The 24,632-nt window shown below is 40.9% G+C and overlaps 1 long non-coding RNA gene across 1 annotated transcript in view; it reads left to right on the top strand.

Moving 5' to 3' along the window:
- The window catches only part of LOC309635164, a 53,942-nt gene extending 30,903 nt beyond the window's left edge, over window positions 1–23,039 (top strand). The window contains exon 2 of the long non-coding RNA XR_014248685.1: window positions 19,692–23,039. This is a non-coding gene — a long non-coding RNA (uncharacterized lncRNA). The remainder of the gene's footprint in view (window positions 1–19,691) is intronic.
- Window positions 23,040–24,632: the final 1,593 nt, after the last annotated feature.

The following is a 24,632-nucleotide window of genomic DNA, read 5'->3' as shown; positions in this document are numbered from 1 at the left end:
GTTAAGATCCCACACGCCTCACAGCCAAAAGACCAAAACATAAAACAGAAGCAGTATTGTAACAAATTTTTAAAAGACTTTAAAAATGGTCCACATCAAAAAAAAAAAAAAAAAATCTTGGGACTTCCCTGGTGGGGCAGTGGTTAAGAATCGCCTGCCAATGCAGGGGACAAAGGTTCAATCCCTGGTCCAGGAAGATCCCACATGCCACAGAGCAACTAAGCCCGTGCACCACAACTACTGAGCCTGTGCTCTAGAGCCCACATGCCACAACTACTGAGCCCACGTGCTGCAACTACTGAAGCCCATGAGCCTAGAGCCCGTGCTCCACAACAAGAGAAGCCACCACAATGAGAAGCCCGCGCACCACAACAAAGAGTAGCCCCTGCTCGCCACAACTAGAGAAAGCCCGCGCGCAGCAACGAAGACCCAATGTAGCCAAAAAAAAAACCTTAAAAAAATTAAAACCTATAAGGGAAAAGAATCTGAAAAAGAATATATATATATATATATATATATATATATATATATATGAATTACTGTGCTGTACACTGTGTTGTGAAACTAACACAACACTGTAAATCAACTATACTTCAATAAAAATAAAATTTTAAAATTTTAAAAAGCAGAAGTGTGCAATGATCCCCAGCGACCATGAGGATCTTGGGAAGTGCTTAAAAATACAAGTGGTGGCCACGAACAAGAAATGTGTTCACAGCTGCTGTGGAGGAGAAAACAGCAAACATTATACTGAATAGACTCAGACACTTTAACAGGCAGATTTCTACCTTGTGGGATCTTTCTCTGTTTCCTCCCTACTGTACCAAACCCAGGACTGCCCATTTAGAAAGCAATCCTTTCAACCACCCATAAGTATGTATTGACTCTTTTCAAGAGACCATGCTAGGTATTTTGGGAGGCGAAGAAGTAGAAGGTTCTGTCCTTGCTCTCAGAGTGGTTCCAGCCTAGCCGGGGACTGGGTTGATAACATTCAGGAAGAAAAAATGAGCACCTCCAAGCAATCCCACGCTGCTGGATTCCAGACTCAACCTGGCCTGGAGTGGAGGGGAGGAGTCTGAGGGAAGACTGACTGCCCCTTATTTACCATTTACCTTCTCTGAGCTTCCATTTCCGTACAATGAGGAACCTAGGATGTCGTGAGAGTTTCATAAAGTTGACAGCACAGTGTAAGTACTAAATAAACAGCTACTTCTATCATTATTATCATCAGCATCATCATTATTTAGTAGTATCTCCTAAAAGAAGAACTTCCCTAAAGGTAGGGCAATGTCTCGCAAGTCCCACCCTGGAACTGAAATGCACTTGCCTACTGTTATCAATAGTATTTAGGGAAACTGACTATTTCATGGATTAAACGAATGTTTATTATTTGTTATCAGACTACATCCACCACAGATAATGTTCTTTGAGACACTGAAACCGAGTTCCCAACAAGGTCAACATTACTCATGTTTGGCAGATGAACAAGCAGACATTTGAAGCCATGCTGTTTATAACTAGTGTCCACCAATGGGTGATAGGGAGCAGATTGATAAAATAAGCAATGTGCTCAGGTCAAAGTCACCCAAGAATGGAAGGGCTGGATTACAGAGGCTCTGTGATGGCAACTGCTTGTCAGGTGTCTTAGCAATTTTTCCACCAACTCAGACGCCACCTTCTCCATGAACCCTTCTCAGAGACCCCTAGACAGTTAGCTGCTTCTCCCTGGGAGTTAAGAGTATTTTCATACTATATAGTATATAATATTATGCTTGTTTATTTACGTGTCCTTCTTCTGCCCAGTTAGTGTGGATGTTCATCATGGTCTAGGGCTATAAGTGAATCAAAACTTGCTGAAACTCAGAAGGTGTCACTTAAGGATTTCTTTGCCCTCAGAAAAATTAGATGAACCTGGCTCGGGCCTCCCAATCACACCATCTTGGATGAATCTCTTGTCCTCCCCACGAGAGCTGTGACATCCAACCCTATTCCTTTGAGAGACTCTTGTCTCTGCTCCTGCCTCTGCACAGGCAGGTCTACCCTGAGGCACCCTAAAAGCAAAATCCACACCTATCATTTTTCCCAGAAAGGAACTCAGACACACTGAGCATATCATGATTATGGCTGTTGGCTTGAAGATCAGAGGGTCCCTGGGGGTGGGGGCCCTTGTCACAGTACATCACAGGGCTCCCACCCTCACCTCTTGTCTTTTTCAGAGAACCAGCCCACGCCCATGCCCTGGTCTCCAGAAGCCCCAGCTCCAGCCACCCACCTGCATCCTACACATGGAGATTTGGAGAAATCCAGTTCAGCCGTGTCCTCCTGCCCGCTTCTCTCCTGGGAGCCAGCCCCTGTCATTCCTAGTTTCTCCCAAAATTCCAGTGAATAAAATGTATTCACATAAATGAATAACTGAGTGAGCATTTGGCCCATAGCTGACACTTAATAAATAGTGGTGGAATATATGTAAAGGAGTGAATGAACAAATGAATGAACGGAAGCTAGTCATGTGTACCTCTAAATCAAGCTGGATTCCAGGTTGAGGTGCAGAATACATGAAAATGGACAAGTCAGCACAAGGCATCTGGCTATCATTGAATTTCCTGATCAGACGGAATAAAAGCCTATATGGCATAGAGGTTACCTACAGGCTGGAATGTTTTCTATTTACTTATTTCTTTATATTTATTTTTATTTTTATTTTTTGGCTGCATTGGGTCTTCGTTGTGGCATGCGGGATCTTCCTTGCAGCATGCAGGCTCTTTTTTTGTTGTTGCAGTACGCGGGCTCTTCGTTGCAGTGCATGGGCTTCTCTCTAGTTGCAGTGCGCGGGCTTCTCTCTAGTTGTGGCACGTGGGCTCTCTCTAGTTCTGGCATGTGGGTTTTCTCTCTCTAGTAGAGGCACACAGGCTTAGTTGCCCTGCAGCATGTGAGATCTTAGTTCACCAACCAGGGATTGAACCCACATCCCCTGCACTGGAAGGCAGATTCTTTACCACTGGACCGCCAGGGAAGTCCCTGGAATGTTTTCTAAAAAAAGAATAAAGATATTATGCCTGAGAAGGAAAAGCAAAGCTGGAGCAAGGGAAGATTCCTTAGTAAAGAAACCCAGAGCACTTGCCTGTGACAAGAAGGCAGACAGTGAGAAGACTGGATTCCTGTCGCTGTTGATGAACCCAAGTTCACGTGCCCAACGCACAGTGAGGTCAAACAAACCAAAACCTCAGAGTTTGGAGCAGAGAAAGGTTTATTGCAGGGCCAAGCAAGGAGAATGGGTGGCTCATGTTCAAAAGATGCCCCCCAACTCCCCGATGGTTTTCAGAGAAGAGTTTTTAAAGGCAAAATTTGGGGTGAGGGCTGTAGGGTGTGTAACCCTCCTCTGATTGGTTGGTTGGAGGTAACAAGGTGGTGTTTCAGGAATCTCAGTCATCAGCCTTCTGATTCTGACCACTCTGGGGTCTGTGTGCTTGGGCTCAGCCTGAAGTTACCATCCTCCACCCAGGTGGGGACTTAGTTCCTGAAGAAGAACCCAGAGATATATATCAGATTGTTCTGAAAAAGGACACAGAGATGCTTTTGTACCTGGAAGGGCCCTGTAGGGCCCTGCTTGGTTGCATCACCAGAGCAGGCCCCCTTCCCTGATTTACCAAACCCCCATGGCCAGTACTGGAGCAAGGCACAGAAATGTGGCTTTAGCTGTGAATCCTCATGGTCAGGGAACATCTGTCCCCAGCTCCAAAAAGGGCCTGATTGCCGGTCTTCACTGAACAGAAAATCCCTCCTTTCTCAGAGCCTTGGGGTGGACCTGCAAGCTGTCCTCACATCCCCATTTGCAGCCTCAGAAACCTCATCTCCAACTCTTGCCCCAGAGAGAAATGCCAGAAACATCCACATCATACTGTAAAAGACAGTTTTCCAGAGAGAACAGAGTTTTATCCACCCCTCCTTAAGTGGGCTTTCAAATGTTGTTCTTTCCTTCTCTGCTGGCTATGAATGAATAACATCCTCAGGAAATAAAACAAGTTGAGTAAATCAGCACTCTGGAATGCCTTTAGAAATAAAGCTAGTTTGGTTGACTCATTGGACAAATGTAGCTGTAACCAAACACTTGAAGCCCTGAAACAGGTATCCTCTGGTACTGATTCAGGTGGGTTACACTGGTGCCCAGGTATTTGTCGAACTAAAAGGGCAAGTTGGCTTAATGTAGAGCCCTTACTCAGTGGGGTTACTCATTTACCTGAAAAAATGAGGAGAATCAAAACAGCCTGGGAATCTAGCTTTAGGAGTAGCATGGCTAAAGTTCCTTTTAAAGGAACAATATTAGGGAGCTACCAAGGAGAGGCTGTATGTATTTAGAGCATCTTTTATCAATGTGCTGGAAAAATTAAAGAGATTTAGAACTTTGTGTCCAAAGATAAACTCTGAAAAAAAGAACAATATTATTAGTTTATGGTCACACAATTTGTCCCTGGGTTTCAGACTTGATGGAATAATTTAGCATTACTGGGAAATGTGAGTCAAGCTGGAGGCAGTTCAGGAAATTGGGTGAGGCCCATCTGTCCTACGCAAATAAATAATACTCCCAGACACAGGCAAGGTTTTCATCTACCTTCCAAAATTAGAGTGAATTCTTAGGCCTAACAATGAAGGGCAGTGAAGTGCACTCACAATGCCATCTGAGGCAGATGACTTAAACCACTTAAACGAAGTTACTTCCCCCTGTCTTTTGTTCATCACAGCCAAAAGAGACCTGACTGCAAACCTGGCTGAAGGGGGTCATAGGTACCAGAACACAGGTGAGAGATCCTTGGCATCCCCTAGTTGATGGAAGGGAATCACAGGTGTCAGTACTCAACTGGGCACAGCACACCAAGTCACAAGAGAAAATTGTATTTCTCTTCTAAGCTAAAATAATACATACTTCCAGACCACAATCCCTCAAATTTCATTCCAGTCCATGTCCTTGCAGTCCAGTTCAAGCTGTGGCTAGGAATTCAACATGAACTGTGCTGATCTTGAGAGCCACAGAGCTTTGCACAGAAAAACAAGAAAGCCAGTTGTTATTGTTAAGGGAAAAACTACACACATATTTGGCTCAAACCAGAGGAAAGGTGGGGTTAAAAGCCAAGTGGTATAAAATGCAGAAACTTCCTCTTTCCATGGATGGGTGGGTTCGTCTTAATAAGTTAATGCCTGATAAGCCAGTGCAAAATCCAGGGTGGAGGGCTGCCCCAGTTCTAACCAGGTCAAGTCATCCTTAACTCTGACTTGGAGAAATCCTTGACCTGGGTGGACCTTGCCCTTTAGAGATAATTCCCAACATCCCTCCTGTTTTCTGGCCTTTCTCCACCCACTCTAATGCTCCTTTATCTACCTGCTCTCTCTTCAGCAAGACGCTCCCTTACAGGGGAACTACCAGTCTATTCAGTCCCTTTGTGTGAGATATGGAAGCATACATCCCAGCCTGACTGACGGATGGCAACTCTAAGGGGCAGGGAGCAGCCCTTATAAAGCTGTCCAATATTCCCCTCACCCTCAGAGGGCACAGGTTCACACAGAGATACACCCCATGACTGTCTTCATTCTCCTCCCCAACTCTAACTCACAACCCAACATGGGAACCACCTCAAGCCAGGTCCCAGATCATCTGGCACTTTGTCACTTCCAAAGAGCCTCAGGTGACAATTTCCTAACCTCATCCTTGCTGGAATGCTAATTAAAAGTGGTTAAGAAGAAAGCCTTAACCAGGGCCCTTCTTTCTCAGACACTGTTTTTGATGTTTGTTTATAATTTAAAGTGATACTTGTTTATTGTAGAAAGTATAAGAGCCTATTCTAATTCTTTTCTTTCTTTTTTTTTTTTTTGCAAATTATTGAATAGGAATTTTTTGCATAAAGTATCATACTTATTCTCCTATGCCATCAAAAATTTTTTGAAACATTGTAATGGCTGCATAATATTCCCTTGCATGAAAGTACCTATTTTTTACCTTCAGCTTTATTGGGGTGTAATTGACAAATAAAAGTGTAAACTCTGCATTTTTACACCCCTCCCCACATTTTGTTTTTGATGTCACAATTTACACCTTTTCATATTGTGTATCCATTAACAAATTACTGTAGCTACTTTTAATACTTTTTGTCTTTTAATCTTCATACTAGAGTTATAAGTGATTTACCCATCACCATGACAACATTAGAGTATTCTGAATTTAACTATATATTTACTTTTACCAGTGAGTTTTATATTTTCATATTTTCCTGTTACTAATCAGTTTCCTTTCATTTCAGTTTGAAGAACTCCCTTTAACGTTTCTTGTAAGTCCTGTCTGGTGGTGATGAAGTCCTTCAGCTTTTGTTTGCCTGGAAAACTCCTTATCTTTCCTTCAATTCTGAAGGAAAACTTGGCCAGGTAGAGTATTTTTGATTGGGAGTTTTCCTTTTCTTTCAGCACTTTGAATATATCATCCCACTCCCTTCTGGCCTGCAAAATTTCTGCAGAAAATTCTGATGATAGTCTTATGGGGGTTCCCTTGTACATAACAAGTTACTTTTTTCTTGCTGCTTTTAAGATTCTCTCCTTGTCTTTAACTTTTGACAATTTAATCATAACGTGTCTCCATGTGAGTCTCTTTGGTTCATCTTATTTGGAACTCTCTGATCTTCTTGGATCTGGATGTCTCTTTCCTCCCCCAGGTTAGAGAAGTTTTCAGCCATTATTTCTTTGAATAAACTTTCTGCCTCTTTCTCTCTTTCTTCTCCTTCTGGGATCCCTATAATGCATATATTTGTCTGCTTGCTGATGTCCCATAAGTCCCTTAAACGATTGTCACTCTTTTTCATTCTTTTTTTCTTTTTGTTTCTCTGATTGGATGGATTTCACTGCCCTGTCTTCAAGTTTGTTGATCCTTTCTCCTGCTTGATCTAGTCTGATGTTGAACCCCCCTCTATTGAATTTTTCATTTCAGTTATTGTATTCCTCAGCTTTGTGATTTCTATTGGGTACTTTTAAAAATATTTTCTATATTCTTGTTGAAATACTCACTTTGTTCAGGCACTGCTCTCCTGACCTCAGGGAGCATCTTTATAACTTGTCATTTTGAACTCTCTATCAAGTAAATCACTTATCTCTGTTTCACGGTGCTTATGATGTGTCAATGTGGATTCATCAATTGTAACAAATATACCACATTGGTGGGGAATGTTGATAATGGGGAGGCTGTGGCGGGGGTGGGGGGAGGGAAGAGGGTATGTAGAAATTCTGTACTTTACTCTCAATTTTGTTACAAATCTAAAACTGCTCTAAAAATAAAGTCGTTTAAAAATTAAAAACTAAAACAAAAACAAAACAAAAAAAATGTTTCTGGAGATTTATTTTGTTCTTTTGTTTGGGACATATTCCTTGCTTTCTTCATTTTCCTTGACTTTCAGTGTTGGTTTCTACACAAGTCTTGACAGCCTGGTCTTGTGTAGGAGATAAACCTCATCAATCACTCCTGCCTGAGCTCCTGTTTGTCTTTCAGACCTTTTGCTTGTCCAAGCCACCTTCTTTGTTCTTAGTGGCTTCCAGTAGTTGAATATGCCAAGACCCATCAGTGTCCCAAAGGAGAAGATTACATTCAATACCTAGATGCAGGCTGATTGGAAGCTGGACCCTCAGGCAGCAACTGGGAAAGTATGTAGTTAAGGTCCTTCCAGGGAGAAACTGGGAGATGGGTGTTTTAACCTGCTCTTTCTGTGCTGGGCCCACAGGAGATTGTTCTTGTGCCCATTAAGAACTGCTTATTTGTTTGCTACAACCTTGTAGGACTTGTGAATGCAAGCCCCATTGACTATGAGAGCCAGGTGATCTGGGGGCCCATCTCTCAGATAGCAGCTACAAAAAGCGGGGTGCCAGATGTTTGTAAAACTCCTTCCAAAGAGATACTGGCAACTTGGAGCCAGTTAAAGGGATAAGGCAAAGGAGGTGTTTGCCAGTTTCCCCAGCCTCTAGAGAGGACTTCAGGCAGCACCTAGATGTGTACAGATTAGATGCCTAACCCTCAGGAGCAGTTTCCAAAGTATGAAGATGGACCCCTTTCAGGTTAAGACTGAGAAATGGGTGGTTTTTGCTTGCTCCCTTTTTGCTAGTTTCTAGTTTTTTCTCAGAAGTAATTGCTCCCTGTGTACCTGTGTACTTAGTGTGTCCATGGGAGGAGGGGAGTTTGGAGCCTCCTATATTGCCATCTTGGTGAACCCCCTCTGGAAGTATGGGAATTGTTCCATTGGGCCTGACTGTGATATGTCCATTTATGCATTACCCATTATTGCCTGTGGTTTGGGTTTCTAACCATTGTAGGGAAGGCAAGGAGTGTATAAACAAACAGACTGGGCCCATCTCTTCTACCCCTAGTCACAGTTTAACTTGCTCTTTTGGAGATGACTAAATCTTCCAGGCAAGTTGGGAGAATGTCACTTGCTCTGGCAGGCCAATGGGGAAGGCAGTGTGCTAAGAGCACCTATTAGCACCTCCATATCCCTCTCCCCTTTTCCTCTCCTTCTCTGCTCAGGAGACTAGGTGATAGGCCACATCAAAGAGCCCCTCCAGCCCTCCAGCTTCTAGTGGGTTTGGTGGAAGGGGGATGACAAGAGATCAGAGAGATGGGAACAGGGAGGGAGAGGTATTTACTACCCTGGCTTCCACCAAAGAGAGGTCCCAGCTTCTCTCAAGGCAGCCTTTCCATATGACTCTCTGCCCTGGTAGCTGTACTCCCTCCCTGGCCCCTTCAAGCCTAGGCTATTTCTAGACCCACACTGAATTCCCCAGTAGTTCCCCCAAACCCTGCTCACACCTTTGTAAATAGTCCCTTAACTAAAACCTTCTTAAGTTATCCTATTTTGTTTCCTTCTGGGGCCCAGACTGATATAGCAGGGACGCACAAGTGCTCCTTTAATTAATGCAGGACTGTGTAATACACCTACAAGTAAGGCCAGCTCCAGGTTTCACAAACAATTTTGCTTTTTCAGGTCCTTTGAGTCCCTACCATGAAAGAATAAGGAACAAACTGGCAAAACAAGTCATAAAATGTTTCAGCCCATGATACGTGCTGTGAAGATGGGGCAAATAATGTGCTGTACAAGCACACATGAGACGGACCCACTCAAGCTAGATCCCTGAGGGTGAGGAAGAATTTAATGGGGCAGGGAAGCCCTCACCTGGTTCAGAGAGCCTCCCTGCCTATGTTAAACTATGCCAGACACTGCCTGCAACTTGAAGCTTGTTCTGGCACCAAAAAACTCATGTCAAGGAGAGTTATATGACACCCAGCATATCATTCATTTATTTATTGAATGCCTCAATATGCCAGGCTGTGTTCTAAGTAATGACCTCACTTCCAAGCATGCCTTTTATCTCTATATTCTCCCATCATGAAACTAAAGGCAGGTCACACACCATCATCATCATCATCGTCGTCATCATCATCATCGTCATCATCATCATCATCGTCATCTCTTATCTGCCATTAGACTTTGGTTTCTCACCTTTAGAACCACATCTTCAATTTTCCATCACCCAGAGTTCTTCCTCCTCTTAAGTTTTACATAAGATATGCTAATATCCTACTCTAGCAAACCCTTAGCTGTCTCATGTTCTCATTCCCACAGAACCTTCCCTTCCACCTCATATAGATATCTAGGACTTTAACCTTCCATTTATTTCCATTCATCTTTTCCCTCTTGGATCCCCTTCCTTCCTTACTATTACCCCAAGATTCTAACAGGTCTCCCTACGTTTAGTGTCTCCACCACTCAAATCATTTTCCACCCTGACATCAGGGAGATATTTCTAAAATTACTTCTACTCATGCCACCCCCCAAAATCTTAGCAGGGCATAACAATCCTGAACTACTCACTCTTCTTCAAACTTGACATGATCTCTTAAGGTTTGGAAAATTTGGCTTGTATTGTGTTCTACCCAGAATGTTCTTTCCTCTTCCTGCCTCAGTGAGCCCTTATGTAACCACAGAATTCCAGTCTGTCATCATCTCCTCACCCTGGTAGATGAAGTTGAGAAAGAACTTAGAAGAAACAAAATATTCAGTAGAAATTTCATGGTTCTGCAATAGGGTGATCAGTGAAACCCTTTCTCACAGCTCACTGCATTGTGTTATATTGCTTTTGTGGGCATAGAGTCTTCTAGGAATAATCATGATAGATGTAGGATTCTACCTCTGGTTGACATGGCATGTTCCAGGGACAAAACAAGTGACCTCTGTTGCCTCTGCTACATCCCTGATCCCACTGCCCTGGTTCATAAGCCCACCATTGCTTCCACATACTAGGGCAGCCCCTCTACCTGAAAATGCTTCATGTATTTGATTGCTTGTTAACTGTCAGCTTTGCCCACTAGAGCAGAGATTTTATCTACCATTTATTTATTTACAACACCTACAACATTCCAGGAATCTAGTAGTTCAATAAATATTATCCGAATGAAGGCAGGAAGAAAGCCTCCTAACAATTCTTATAATTGCTAAGTCATGTGTGCCTCCAGGTTGGAGAGGCCAGAGACTTTTGGATTACAGCTAAAACTCAAATTTATCCATGTCACTTTCCTTCTCAGAAGTTACAAATGCTTCTGTGCTTCTAACTGGCTGTGGTATAAATGCTATAAAATTCAACTTCCTAACATGGTAGGAGGAAATATCCCTGATCTGGCCCCTGCTTGCATGCTGATCTCATCTTTCACCATTCCTGGTGCCATATTTTACCCTCCAGAGCCACTTAGGAGTTTGCTGCTTCCCCCACACATCATGATGTGCTTCCCTCCATGCCTCTGCTCACACAGTCCCCTCCACACCGGTCCCCATTCTTCTCATCTCTCTCAGATCTACTTATCCTTTGAGAATTTACTCAGCTCTTATGTCTTCTATCAATTCTCCCTCTCACCCCAGGCCCCATCAGGTTTGGGAACGTGCTCCAGGTCTTGGAACAAGGTCTAGGGGAACTTGAATAACTGGGCAGGTTGTAAGGACAGATATTCAGGTATGAGAAATAAGGTAGAAGGCTTAGAAGCCTTCACTGAGAAGGCTCACTGAGAAGAAGTGGAGTCCCAGGTCAAAGAGATCCCAGCCACAGGGCTAGTTTCATCTTTATGGTGAATATTTACTGAGCATTTACATGACATACTCTTTGCAAAATGCTTTACAAATTTAAATTAACTTAATCTTCACAATGATGCTATAAAATGGGGACTACTATTGTTCTTATTTTACAGATGAGAAAGCTGAGCCGTAGAGAAGTTTTTCAATATCTGGTTTCATAACCTCTCCTAGGTCCCTCAACAAGTAGGTGGTGAAACTGCTGCCTGGCTCCAAAGTCAAGCACTTAGCCAAGCCTGCATAGCTTCCTGCACAATGATTTACAGTCATGAAGCTGGTCAAAGTTTGGACGTGATAGCACCTAGACTCCTCAGGTCAGCCAAGAGATGGACTTTATCCCATAAGACTATGAAAATTTCTTTGCCCTGAGATCCAAACTCATCAAGCAACTTTTAAATTAATGTTAATACCAAAAGGCACCAGGACTAGGGGGAGGCCTGGATCACAGATATAAATATTCATGTAAAAGAATTATATGCTTTATCTATTGTAAATAGATAAAGTGACTTTCTGATTTACAGACAGTCTCTCTTGTACCTAACTCAGCTTAAGATCAACTCTGAGTATAATAAATTCACCCAGATAGACCATATTCTGGATCATAAAACACACCTTAATAATATAAAAGAATAGAAATTATATAATGACTGCTATCAAACCACAAAGGAATTAAACTAGAAATTAATAACACAAAGGTAGCTGGAAAATCACCAAATACTTGAAGACTAAATGATATACTTCTAAATAATACATAGGCCAAAAAAGAAATCTCAAGAGAAATTTAAAATATTTTGAACTAAATGAAAATGAAAGCACAACTTACCAAAATTTATGGGATGCTGTGAAAGCAGTGCTTAGAGGGAAATTTATAGCATTGAATGTATATATTAGAAAAGAAGAGTCAAAATAAATTATCTAAGCTTCCACCGTAAGAAACCAGAAAAAGAAGAGCAAATTAAATCCAAAGTAAACATAAAGAAATAAATAATAAAAATTTTAGCAGAAATCAATCAAACTGACAATAGGAAATCAACAGAGAAAAATCAATACACCAAAAGTTGATTCTCTAGAAGATCAACAAAATCAATAAGGCTCTAGCCAGGCTAACTGAGAAAAAAAAAGAGAGAGAGGTCACAAATTACTAATATCAGAAATGAAAGAGGGGACATCACTACAGATCTCATGAGCAAGGACAATAAAGAATACCATGAACAACTCTATGCCAACATATTTGATAACCTAGATGAAAAAGAACAATTCTTTGAAAGACACAATCTGCTAAAACTCACACAACAAGAAATAGATAATATGAATAGGCCTATATCTATTAGATAAATTAAATTAGTAATTAATAATCTTCCAAAAGAGAAAACACTGGGTCCAAATGGGTTCACTGGTGAATTCTACCAAACATTTAAAGAAGAAATTATACCCATTCTCTACAATCTTTCTTTAGAATCAGAGAGAATACTTCTTAACTAATTCTATGAGACCAGCATAATCCTAATACCAAAACCAAAGACATTATAAGAAAAGAAAACTATAGACCAACATCGCTCATGAAGATAAATGCAAAAATCCTCAACAAAATATCAGCCAATCAAATCCAACAATGTATAAAAAGAATTGTACACCACTACCAAATGGGATTTCTCCCAGGAAAGCAAGGATGTTTCAACGTTAGAAAATGAATTAGTGTAGCGGGACCTTCAAGATGGTGGAGGAGTAAGACGTGGAGATCACCTTCCTCCCCACAAATACATCAAAAATGCATCTACATGTGGAGCAACTCCTTCAGAACACCTACTGAACACTGGCAGAAGACCTCAGACTTCCCAAAAGGCAAGAAAATCACCATGTACCTGGGTAGGGCAAAAGAAAAAAGAAAAAACAGAGACAAAAGAATAGGGATGAGATCTGCACCTCTGGGAGGGAGCTGTGAAGGAGGAAAAGTTTCCACATACTAGGAAGACCCTTCACTGGCAGAGACAGGGGGTGGGCAGGGGGGAAGCTTCGGAGCCACAGAGGAGAGCACAGCAACAGGGGTGCAGAGGGCAAAGCAGAGAGATTCCCACACAGAGGATCGGTGCCAACCAGCACTCACCAGCCTGAGAGGCTTGTCTGCTCACCGGTCGGGGCGGGTGGGGGCTGGGAGCTGAGGGTTGGGCTTCGGAAGTCGGATCCCAGGGAGAGGATTGGGGTTGGCCGCGTGAACACAGCCTGAAGGGGGCTAGTGTGCCACGGCTAGCCAGGAGGAAGTCCAGGAAAAAGTCTGGACCTGCCTAAGAGGCAAGAGACCATTGTTTCAGGGTGTGCAAGGAGAGGAGATTCCTTCCCTGTGTGCCCACAGAAGGCAGAGCACTGCCTAAGCAAGCTCCAGAGACGGGCATGAGCCACAGCTAACAGCGTGGACCCCAGAGACAGGCATGAAACACTAACGCTGCTGGACCAAGAATCCTATGAGCAAGCACAGGTCACTATCCACACCCTCCCCTCCGGGAGCCTATGCAGCCCGCCACTGCCAGGGTCCCGTGATCCAGGGACAACTTCCCTGGGAGAACACATGGCACACCTCAGGCTGTTGTAACGTCACACCAGCCAAGAGTGCCCTAAGCAGCCACTGCTTTAACCCCCCTCCTGTCTGAGCAGGAACAGATGCCTCAGGCGACCTACACGCAGAGGCGGGGCCAAATCCGAAGCTGAACCCCGGGAGCTGTGCGAACAAAGAAGAGAAAGGGAAATCTCTCCCAGCAGCCTCAGGAGCAGCGGATTAAATCTCCACAATCAACTTGATGTACCCTGCATCTGTGGAATACCTGAAGAGACAAGGAATCATCCCAAAATTGAGGTGTGGATTTTGGGAGCAACTGTAGACTTGGGGTTTGCTGTCTGCAACTGATTTGTTTCTGATTGTTATCTTAGTTTAGTTTTTAGCACTTGTTATCATTGGTGGATTTGTTTATTGGTTTCGTTGCTCTCTTTTTTTATTATTATTATTTTTTAAATAATATTTTTATTTTTATTTATTTTTTTCTCCCTTTTATTCTGAGCCGTGCGGCTGACAGGCTCTTGGTGCTCCAGCCTGGTGTCAGGCCTGAGCCTCTGAGGTGGGAGAGCCAAGTTCAGGACATTGGACCACCAGAGACATCATAGCCCCACAAAATAACAATCGGCAAGAGCTCTCCCAGAGATCTCCATCTCAACGCTAAGACCCAGCTATAACCAACAGCCAGCAAGCTCCAGCGCTGGATGCCCCATGCCAAACAACTAGCAAGACAGGAACACAACCCCACCCATTAGCAGAAAGGCTGCCTAAAATTATAATAAGGTCACAGACACCCAAAAACACACCACAGGATGCGGTCCTGCCCACCAGAAAGACAACATCCAGCCGCAACCACCAGGACACAGGCACTAGTCCCCTCCACCAGGAAGCCTACACAACCCACTGAACCAGCCTTACCCACTGGGGGCAGACACCAAAAACAATGGGAACTAGGAACATGCAGCCTGCAGAGAGGAGACCACAAACACATTAAGTTAAGCAAAATGAGAGGCAGAGAAACACACAGCTGATGAAGGAACAAGGTAAAAACCCTCCAGACCAAACAAATGAAGAGGAAATAGGCACTCTACCTGAAAAAGAATTCAGAGTAATGATAGTAAAGATGATCCAAAATCTTGGAAATAGAATGGAGAAAATACAAGAAACGTTTAACAAGGACCTAGAAGAACTAAAGAGCAAACAAACAATGATGAACAACACAATAAATGAAATTAAAATTTCTCTAGAAGAAATCAATAGCAGAATAATGGAGGCAGAAGAACAGATAAGTGACCTGGAAAATAAAATAGTGGAAATAACTACCACAGAGCAGAATAAAGAAAAAAGAATGAAAAGAATTGAGGACAGTCTCAGAGACCTCTGGGACAACATTAAATGCACCAACATTTGAATTATACAGGTCCCAGAAGAAGAAGAGAAAAAGAAAGGGTCTGAGAAAATATTTGAAGACAGTTTAGTTGAAAACTTCCGTAACATGTGAAAAATAGTCAATCAAGTCCAGGGAGCGCAGAGAGTCACATACAGGATAAATCCAAGGAGAAACACGGCAAGACACATATTAATCAAACTATCAAAAATCAAATACAAAGAAAAAATATTAAAAGCAGCAAGGGAAAAACAACAAATAACATACAAGGGAATCCCCATAAGGGTACAGCTTATGATCTTTCAGAAGAAACTTTGCAACCCAGAAGGGAGTGGCAGGACATATTTAAAGTGATGAAAGGGAAAAACCTATAACCAAGATTACTCAACCCAGCAAGGATCTCAGTCAGATTCAATGGAGAAATTAAAACAAGCAAAAGCTAAGAGAATTCAGCACCATCAAATCAGCTTTACAACAAATGCGAAAGGAACTTCTCTAGGCAGGAAACACAAGAGAAGGAAAAGACCTAAAAAAACAAACCCAAAACAATTAACAAAATGGTAACAGGAACATACATATCGATAATTACTTTAAAAGCAAATGGATTAATGCCCCAACCAAAAGACATAGACTGGCCGAATGGATACAAAAACAACATCTGTATATATGCTGTCTACCTGACACCCACTTCAGACCTAGGGTCACATACAGACTGCAGGTGAGGGGATGGAAAAAGATATTCCATGCAAATGGAAATTAAAAGAAAGCTGGAGTAGCAATTCTCATATCAGACAAAATAGACTTTACAATAAACATTACTACAAGAGACAAAGAAAGAAACTACATAATGATCAAGGGATCAATCCAAGAAGAAGATATAACAATTGTAAATATTTATGCACCCAACATAGGAGCACCTCAATACATAAGGCAAGTGCTAAGAGCCATAAAAGGGGAAATTGACAGTAACACAATCATAGTAGGGGACTTTAACACCCCACTTACACCAATGTACAGATCATTCAAACTGAAAATAAATAAGGAAACACAAGCTTTAAATGACACATTAGACAAAATGGACTTAATTGAAATTTATATGACATTCCATCCAAAAACAACAGAACACGGTTTCTTCTCAAGTGCTCATGGAACATTCTCCAGGATAGATCATATCTTGGGTCACAAATCAAGCCTTGGTAAATTTAAGAAAACTGAAGTCATATCAAGCATCTTTTCCAACCACAACACTATGAGACTAGATATCAATTATAGGAAAAAAATGTAAAAAATACAAATACATGGAGGCTAAACAATACGCTACTGAATAACCAAGAGATCACTGAAGAAATCAAAGAGGAAATCAAAAAATACCTAGAAACAAATGACAATGAAAACACGATGACCCAAAACCTATGAGATGCAGCAAAAGCAGTTCTAAGAAGGAACTTTATAGCAATACAATCTTACCTCAAGAAACAAGAAAAATTTCAAATAAACAACCTAATCTTACACCTAAAGCAATTAGAGACAGAAGTACAAAAAACCCCCTAAGTTAGTAGAAGGAGAGAAATTATAAAGATCAGATCAGAAATAAATGAAAAAGAAATGAAGGAAACAATAGCAAAGATCAATAAAACTAAAAGCTGGTTTTTGAGAAGATAAACAAAATTGTTAAACCATTAGCCAGATTCATCAAGAAAAAAGGGAGGAGACTCAAATCAAGAGAATTAGAAATGAAAAGGGAGGAGTAACAACGGACACTGCAGAAATACAAAGGATCATGAGAGACTACTACAAGCAACTATATGCCAATAAAATGGACAACCTGGAAGAAAAGCACAAATTCTTAGAAAAGCACAACCTTCCGAGACTGAATCAGGAAGAAATAGAAAATATAAACAGACTAATCACAAGCACTGAAATTGAAACTGTGATTAAAAATCTTCCAACAAACAAAAGTCCAGGACCAGATGGATTCACAGGTGAATTCTATCAAACATTTAGAGAAGAGCTAACACCTATCCTTCTCAAACTCTTCCAAAATATAGCAGAGGGAGGAACACTTCCAAACTCATTCTAAGAGACCACCATCACCCTGATACCAAAAACAGACAAAGATTCCACAAAAAAAGAAAACTACAGGCCAATATCACTGATGAACATAGATGCAAAAATCCTCAACAAAATACTAGCAAACAGAATCCAACAGAACATTAAAAGGATCATACACCATGATCAAGTGGGGTTTATCACAGGAATGCAAGTAATCTTCACTATATGCAAATCAAACAATGTGATACACCATATTAACAAACTGAAGAATAAAAACCATATGATAATCTCAAAAGATGCAGAAAAACCTTTTAACAAAATTCAACACACATTTATGACAAAAACTCTCCAGAAAGTAGGCATAGAGGGAACCTAACTCAACATAATAAAGGCCATATATGACAAACCCACAGCCAACATCATTCTCTATGGTGAAAAACTGAAAACATTTCCTCTAAGATCAGGAACAAGACAAGGTTGCCCACTCTCACCACTATTATTCCACATAGTTTTGGAAGTTCTAGCCTCAGCAATCAGAGAAGAAAAAGAAATAAAACGAATCCAAATCAGAAAAGAAGACGTAAAGCTGTCACTGTTTGCAGATGACATGATACTATACATAGGGAATCCTAAAGATGTTACCAGAAAACTACTGGAGCTAATCAGTGAATTTGGTAAAGTAGCAGGATACAAAATTAATGCACAGAAATCTCTTGCATTCCTATACAACAGTGAAGAAAAATTTGAAAGAGAAATTAAGGAAACACTTCCATTTATCACTGCAACAAAAAGAATAAAATACCTTGGAATAAACCTACCTGAGGAGACAAAAAACCTGTGTGCAGAAAACTATAAGCCACTGATGAAAGAAATTAAAGATGATACAAACAGATGGAGAGATATACCATGTTCTTGGATTGGAAGAATCAACATTGTGAAAATGACTATACTACCCAAAGCAATCTACAGATTCAATGCAATCCCTATCAATCTATCAACAGCATTTTTCACAGAACTAGAACAAAAAATTTCACAATTTGTATGGAAACACAAAAGACTCAGAATAGCCGAAGCAAACTTGAGAAAGAAAAATGGAGCTGGAGGAATCAGGCTCCCTGACTTCAGACTATACTACAAGGCTACAGTAATCAAGACAGTATGGTACTGGCACAAAAACAGAACTATAGATCAATGGAACAGGGTAAAAAGCCCAGAGATAAACCCACACACATATGATCACCTTATTTTTGATAAAGGAGGCAAGAATATGCAATGGAGAAAAGACAGCCTCTTCAATAAGTGGTGCTGGGAAAACTGGACAGCTACATATAAAAGAATGAAATTAGAACACTTCCTAACACCATACACAAAAATAAACTCAAAATGGATTAAAGACCTAAACGTAAGTCCAGACACTATAAAACTCTTAGAGGAAAACATACACAGAACACTCTATGACATAAATCACAGCAAGATCCTTTTTAACCCACCTCCTAGAGAATTGGAAATAAAAACAAAAATAAATAAATGGGACCTAATGAAACTTAAAAGCATTCACACAGCAAAGGAAACCATAAACAAGACGAAAAGAAAACCCTCATAATGGGAGAAAATATTTGCAAACAAAGCAACTGACAAAGGATTAATCTCCAAAATATACAAGCAGCTCATGCAGCTCAATATCAAAAAAACAAACAACCCAATCTAAAAATGGGCAGAAGATCTAAATAGACATTTCTCCAAAGAAGATATATAGATTGCCAACAAACACAGGAAAGGATGCTCAACATCACTAATCATTAGAGAAATGGAAATCAAAATGACAATGAAGTATCACCTCACACCAGTCAGAATGGCCATCATCAAAAAATGTACAAACAATAAATGCTGAAGAGGGTGTGGAGAAAAGGGAAACCTCTTGCACTGTTGGTGGGAATGTAAATTGATACAGCCACTATGGAAAACAGTATGGAGGTTCCTTAAAAAACTAAAAATAGAACTACCATATGACCCAGCAATCCCACTACTGGGCATATACCCTGAGAAAACCATAATTCAAAAAGATACATGGGGCTTCCCTGGTGGTGCAGTGGTTGAGAATCCGCCTGCCAATGCAGGGGACACGGGTTCAAGCTCTGGTCTGGGAAGATCCCACATGCCGCAGAGCAACTAGGCCTGTGAGCCAAAACTACTGAGCCTGCGCGTCTGGAGCCTGTGCTCCGCAACAAGAGAGGCCGTGATAGTGAGAGGCCCACGCACCGCGATGAAGAGTGGCCCCCGCTTGCTGCAACTAGAGAAAGCCCTTGCACAGAAACGAAGACCCAACACAGCCAAAAATTAATTAATTAATTAATTAATTAAAAAGATACATGTACCACAATGTTCATTGCAGCACTACTTACAATAGCCAGTACATGGAAGCAACCTAAGTGTCCACTAACAGATGAACGGATAAAGAAGATGTGGCACATATATACAATGGAATATTACTCAGCCATAAAAAGATATGAATTTGAACTATTTGTAGTGAGGTGGATGGACCTAGAGCCTGTCATACAGAGTGAAGTAAGTCACAAAGAGAAAAACAAATACCATATGCTAACACATATATATGGAATCTAAAAAAAAATGGTTCTGATGAACCAGGGGCAGGACAGGAATAAAGACGCAGACATAGAGAATGGACTTGAGGACATGGGGAGTGGGAAGGGTAAGCTGGGACAAAGTGAGAGAGTAGCATGGACAGATATACACTACCAAATGTAAAACAGATAGCTAGTGGGAAGCAGCTGCATAGCACAGGAAGATCAGCTTGATGTTTTGTGACCACCTAGAGGGGTGGGATAGGGAGGGTGGGAGGGAGACACAAGAGGGAGCGGATATTGGGGATATATGTATACATATAGCTGATTCACTTTGTTATACAACAGAAAATAAAACACCATTGTAAAGCAATTATACTCCAATAAGGATGCTAAAATAAAAGGTATACAGATGGCTAGTAAGCATATGAAAAGATGCTCCACATGATATGTCATTATGGAAATGCAAATTAAAACAACCATGAGATACCACTACACACCTATTAGAATGGTCAAAATCCAGAACTCTGACAACAGCAAGTGTTGCTGAGGATGTAGAGCAACAGGAACTCTCAGTCACAGTTGCCAGGAACGCAAAATGATAAAGCCACTGTGGAAGACGGCTTGGTGATTTTTTTTACAAAACTTCACATACTCTCACCATAAGATCCAGCAATCGCACACTCCTTGGTATTCACCCAAATGACTTGAAAACGTCTGTCCACACAAAAACCTACATCTTTATTTATAGCATCTTTATTCATAATTGCGAAAACTCAGAAGCAATCAAAATGCCCTTCATTAGCTGAATGAATAAATAAACTGTGGTACATCCAGACAATGGAATATTATTCAGAGTTAAAAAGAAATAAGCTGGGCTTCCCTGGTGGCACAGTGGTTAAGAATCCACCTGCCAATGCAGGGGACACGGGTTCGAGCCCTGGTCCAGGAAGATCCCACATGCTGCGGAGCAACTAAGCCCGTGTGCCACAACTACTGAGCCTGCGCTTTAGAGCCCGTGAGCCACAACTACTGAGCCTGTGTGCTACAACTGCTGAGGCCCGTGTGCCTAGAGTCCGTGCTCTGCAACCCCCCGCTCACAGCAACTAGAGAGGGCCCGAGTGCAGCAACGAAGACCCAATGCAGCCAAAAATAAATAAATAAAATAAATTAAAAAAAAAAAAAAGAAATGAGCTATCAAGTCATGAAAAGACATGAAGGAAACTTAAATGCATATTACTGAGTAAAGAAGCCAATCTGAAAAGCCTACATACTGTATGATTCTAACTATATGACATTCTGGAAAAGGCAAAACTATGGAGACAGTAAAAAGATCAGTGGTTATTAGGAATTGGAAGAGGAAGGGAAGGATGAAAAGGCAGAGCACAGAGTATTTTTAGGGCAGTGAAAATACACTGTATAATACTATAATGATGGATTCATGTCATTATACATTTGTCCAAATGCACAGAATGTACAACACCAAGAGTGAACCCCAATGTAAACTATGGACCTTGGGTGAGTACAATGAGTCAATGTAGATTCATTGATTGTAAAAAAAATGTACCACTCTGGTAAAGGGGAGTTATGCATGTGTGGGGACAAGGGGTATATGGGAAATCTCTGTACTTTCTGTCAATTTTGATGTGAACCTAAAACTGCTCTAAAAAACTGTCTATTTGGGTTTCCCTGGTGGCGCAGTGGTTGAGAATCTGCCTGCCAATGCAGGGGACACGGATTCGAGCCCTGGTCTGGGAAGATCCCACATGCCACGGAGCAACCAGGCCCGTGAGCCACAACTACTGAGCCTGCACGTCTGGAGCCTGTGCTCCACAACAAGAGAGGCCACAACAGTGAGAGGCCCGCGCACCGTGATGAAGAGTAGCCCCCGCTCACCGCAACTAGACATAGCCCTCGCACAGAAACGAAGACCCAACACAGCCAAAAATTAATTAATTAATTAATTTTTTTAAAAACCTGTCTATTTAAAAATATCTAGGTTCTGGATCTGCTAAGCTGAGAAATATATAGTACATATCTTAGGATGGGAAATGTAACCTACCTACTTAATACATAGCAATAAACACAGAGAATTAGGCAAAATGAGAAGACAGAGGAATATGTTCCAAAAAACCACAGAAGAACTAAGTGAAGTGGAGATACTTCATAGAATTTTATTTTATTTTATTTTATTTTTACTTTATTTTTTTATTGAAACATAGTTGATTTAAAATGTTGTGTCAATCTCTGCTGTACAGCAAAGTGACTCAGTTATACACATATAGACATTCTTTTTTTTAATCTTCTTTTCCATTATGGTTTATCAATAGGACCTTGTTGTTTATCCATCCTACATATAATTGTTTACATCTGCTAATCCCAAACTCCCAGTCCTTCCCTCCCCCACCCCCCTCCCCCTTGGCAACCACAAATCTGTTCTGTTCTCTATGTCTGTGAATCTGTTTCTGTTTTGTAGATAGGTTCATTTGTACCATATTTTAGATTCCACATATAAGCAATATCATATGGTATTTGTCTTTCTCCTTCTGACCTACTTCACTTAGTATGATCATCTCTAGCTGCATCCATGTTGCTGCAAATGGCATTATTTCATTCTTTTTTATGACTGAGTAGTAATCCATTGTATATATGTACCACATCTTCTTTATCCATTCATCCACTGATGGACATTTAGGTTGCTTCCATGTTTTGGCTATTGTGAATAGTGCTGCTATGAACCTAGGGGTGCATGTGTCTTTTTGAATTATAGTTTTGTCCTGGTATATGCCCAGGAGTGGGATTGCTGGATCATATGGTAATTCTATTTTTAGTTTTCTGAGGAACCTCCGCACTGTTTTCCATAGTGGCTGCACCAACTTACATTCCCACCAACAGTGTAGGAGGGTTCCCTTTTCTCCTCACCCTCTCCAGCATTTGTTATTTGTAGACTTTTAATGATGGCCATCCTGACCGGTGTGAGGTGGTACCTCATTGTAGTTTTGATTTGCATTTCTCTAATAATTAGTGATGTTGAGCATCTTTTCATGTGCCTACTGGCCATCTGTATGTCTTCTTTGGAGAAATGTGTATTAAGGTCTTCTGCCCATTTTTTGATTGGGTTGTTCTTTTGTTGTTGAGTTGTATGAGCTGTTTGTGTATTTTGGAGATTAAGCCCTTGTCTGTTGCATCTTCGGCAAATATTTTCTCCCATGCCATAGGTTCTCTTTTTTTTATGGTTTCCTTTGCTGTGTAAAAGCCTGCAAGTTTGATTAAGTCCCACTTGTTTACTTTTGTTTTTATTTCTATTGCCTTGGAAGACTGACCTAAGAAAACATCGGCACAATTTATGTCAGAGAATGTTTTGCCTATGTTCTCTTCTAGGAGTTTTAAGGTGTCATGTCTTATAAGTCTTTAAGCCATTTTGAGTTTATTTTTGTGCATGGTGTGAGGGTGTGTTCTAACTTCATTGATTTACATGCAGCTGTCCAACTTTCCCAGCACCACTTGCTGAAGAGACTGTCTTTTTCCCATTTTATATTCTTGGCTTCTTTGTCGAAGATTAATTGACCGTAGGTGTGTGGGTTTATTTCTGGGCTCTCTATTCCGTTCCATTGATCTGTATGTCTGCTTTTTACCAACACCACACTGTTTTGACTACTGTAGCTTTGTAGTATTGTCTGAAGTCTGGGAGAGTTATGCTTCCTGCTTTGTTTTTTTCCCTCAGGATTGCTTTGGAAATTCTGGGTTTTTTATGGTTCCATATAAATTTTGGATTATTTGTGCTAGTTCTGTCATGGGTATTTTGATAGAGATCACATTAAATCTGCAGATTGCTTTGGGCAGTATTGCCATTTTAACAATATTAATTCTTCCAATCCAAAAGCATGAGATATTTTTTCAATTCTTTGAATCCTCTTTAATTTCCTTTATTAATGTTTTATAGTTTACAGCATATAAGTCTTTCACCTCTTCGGTCAGGTTTATTCCTAGGTATTTTATTTTTCTGGTGCTATGTTAAAAGGTATTGTTATTTTACTTTCCCCTTTTGATATTTCATTGTTAGGGTAAAGAAATGCAACTAATTTTTGAATGTTAATCTTGTATCCTGCTACTTTGCTGAATTCACTTATTAGAACTAGTAGTTTTTGTGTGGAGTCCTTAGGGTTTTCTATATGTAGTATCATGTCATCTGCATATAGTGACAATTTTACCTCTTCCCTTCCAATTTGGATACCTTTTATTTCTTTTCCTTGTCTGATTGCTGTGGCTAGGACTTCCAATACTATGTTGAATAGACATGGTGAGAGTGGGCATCCTTGTCGTGTTTCAGATTTTAGTGGGAATAGAATTTTAATTCTTTTAAATTTGTTAAGGCTTGATTTATGATCCAGGATATGGTCTCTCTTGGAAAATATTCTATGTGAACTTAAAAAGAATGTGTGCTCTGCTGTTGGATGGAGTTTTCTATAAATATCAGCTAGATTCAGTTGGTTAATGGTGTTTTTCAGCTTTCTAACCTCACTAACATTTTGTCTATTGTTTCTATTACTGAGAGAGAAGTGTTTATCTTTCCAACTATATTTTCATGTATTTTGAAGCTCGTTGTTAGGTATATACACATTAGGAATTTTTTTTAATTAATAAATTTATTCATTTATTTATTTATTTTTGGCTGCGTTGGGTCTTCATTGCTGTGCGCGGGCTTTCTCTAGTGGCGGCAAGCGGGGGCTACTCTTCGTTGCGGTGCGTGGGCTTCTCATTGTGGTGGCTTCTCTTGTTGCAGAGCACGGGCTCTAGAGTGTGAGGGCTCAGTAGTTGTGGCTCGTGGGCTCTAGAGAGCAGGCTCAGTAGTTGTGGCACACGGGCTTAGTTGCTCCGCGGCACGTGGGATCTTCCCGGACCAGGGCTCAAACCCGTGTCCCCTC

This window comes from Balaenoptera borealis (genome assembly GCF_965194805.1).
Source record: "Balaenoptera borealis genome assembly, chromosome: 9".
In the NCBI taxonomy this organism is placed as follows: domain Eukaryota; kingdom Metazoa; phylum Chordata; class Mammalia; order Artiodactyla; family Balaenopteridae; genus Balaenoptera; species Balaenoptera borealis.
The sequence above is the reverse complement of the archived record's forward strand: the minus strand, read 5'-3'. Positions and strand labels throughout refer to the sequence as shown.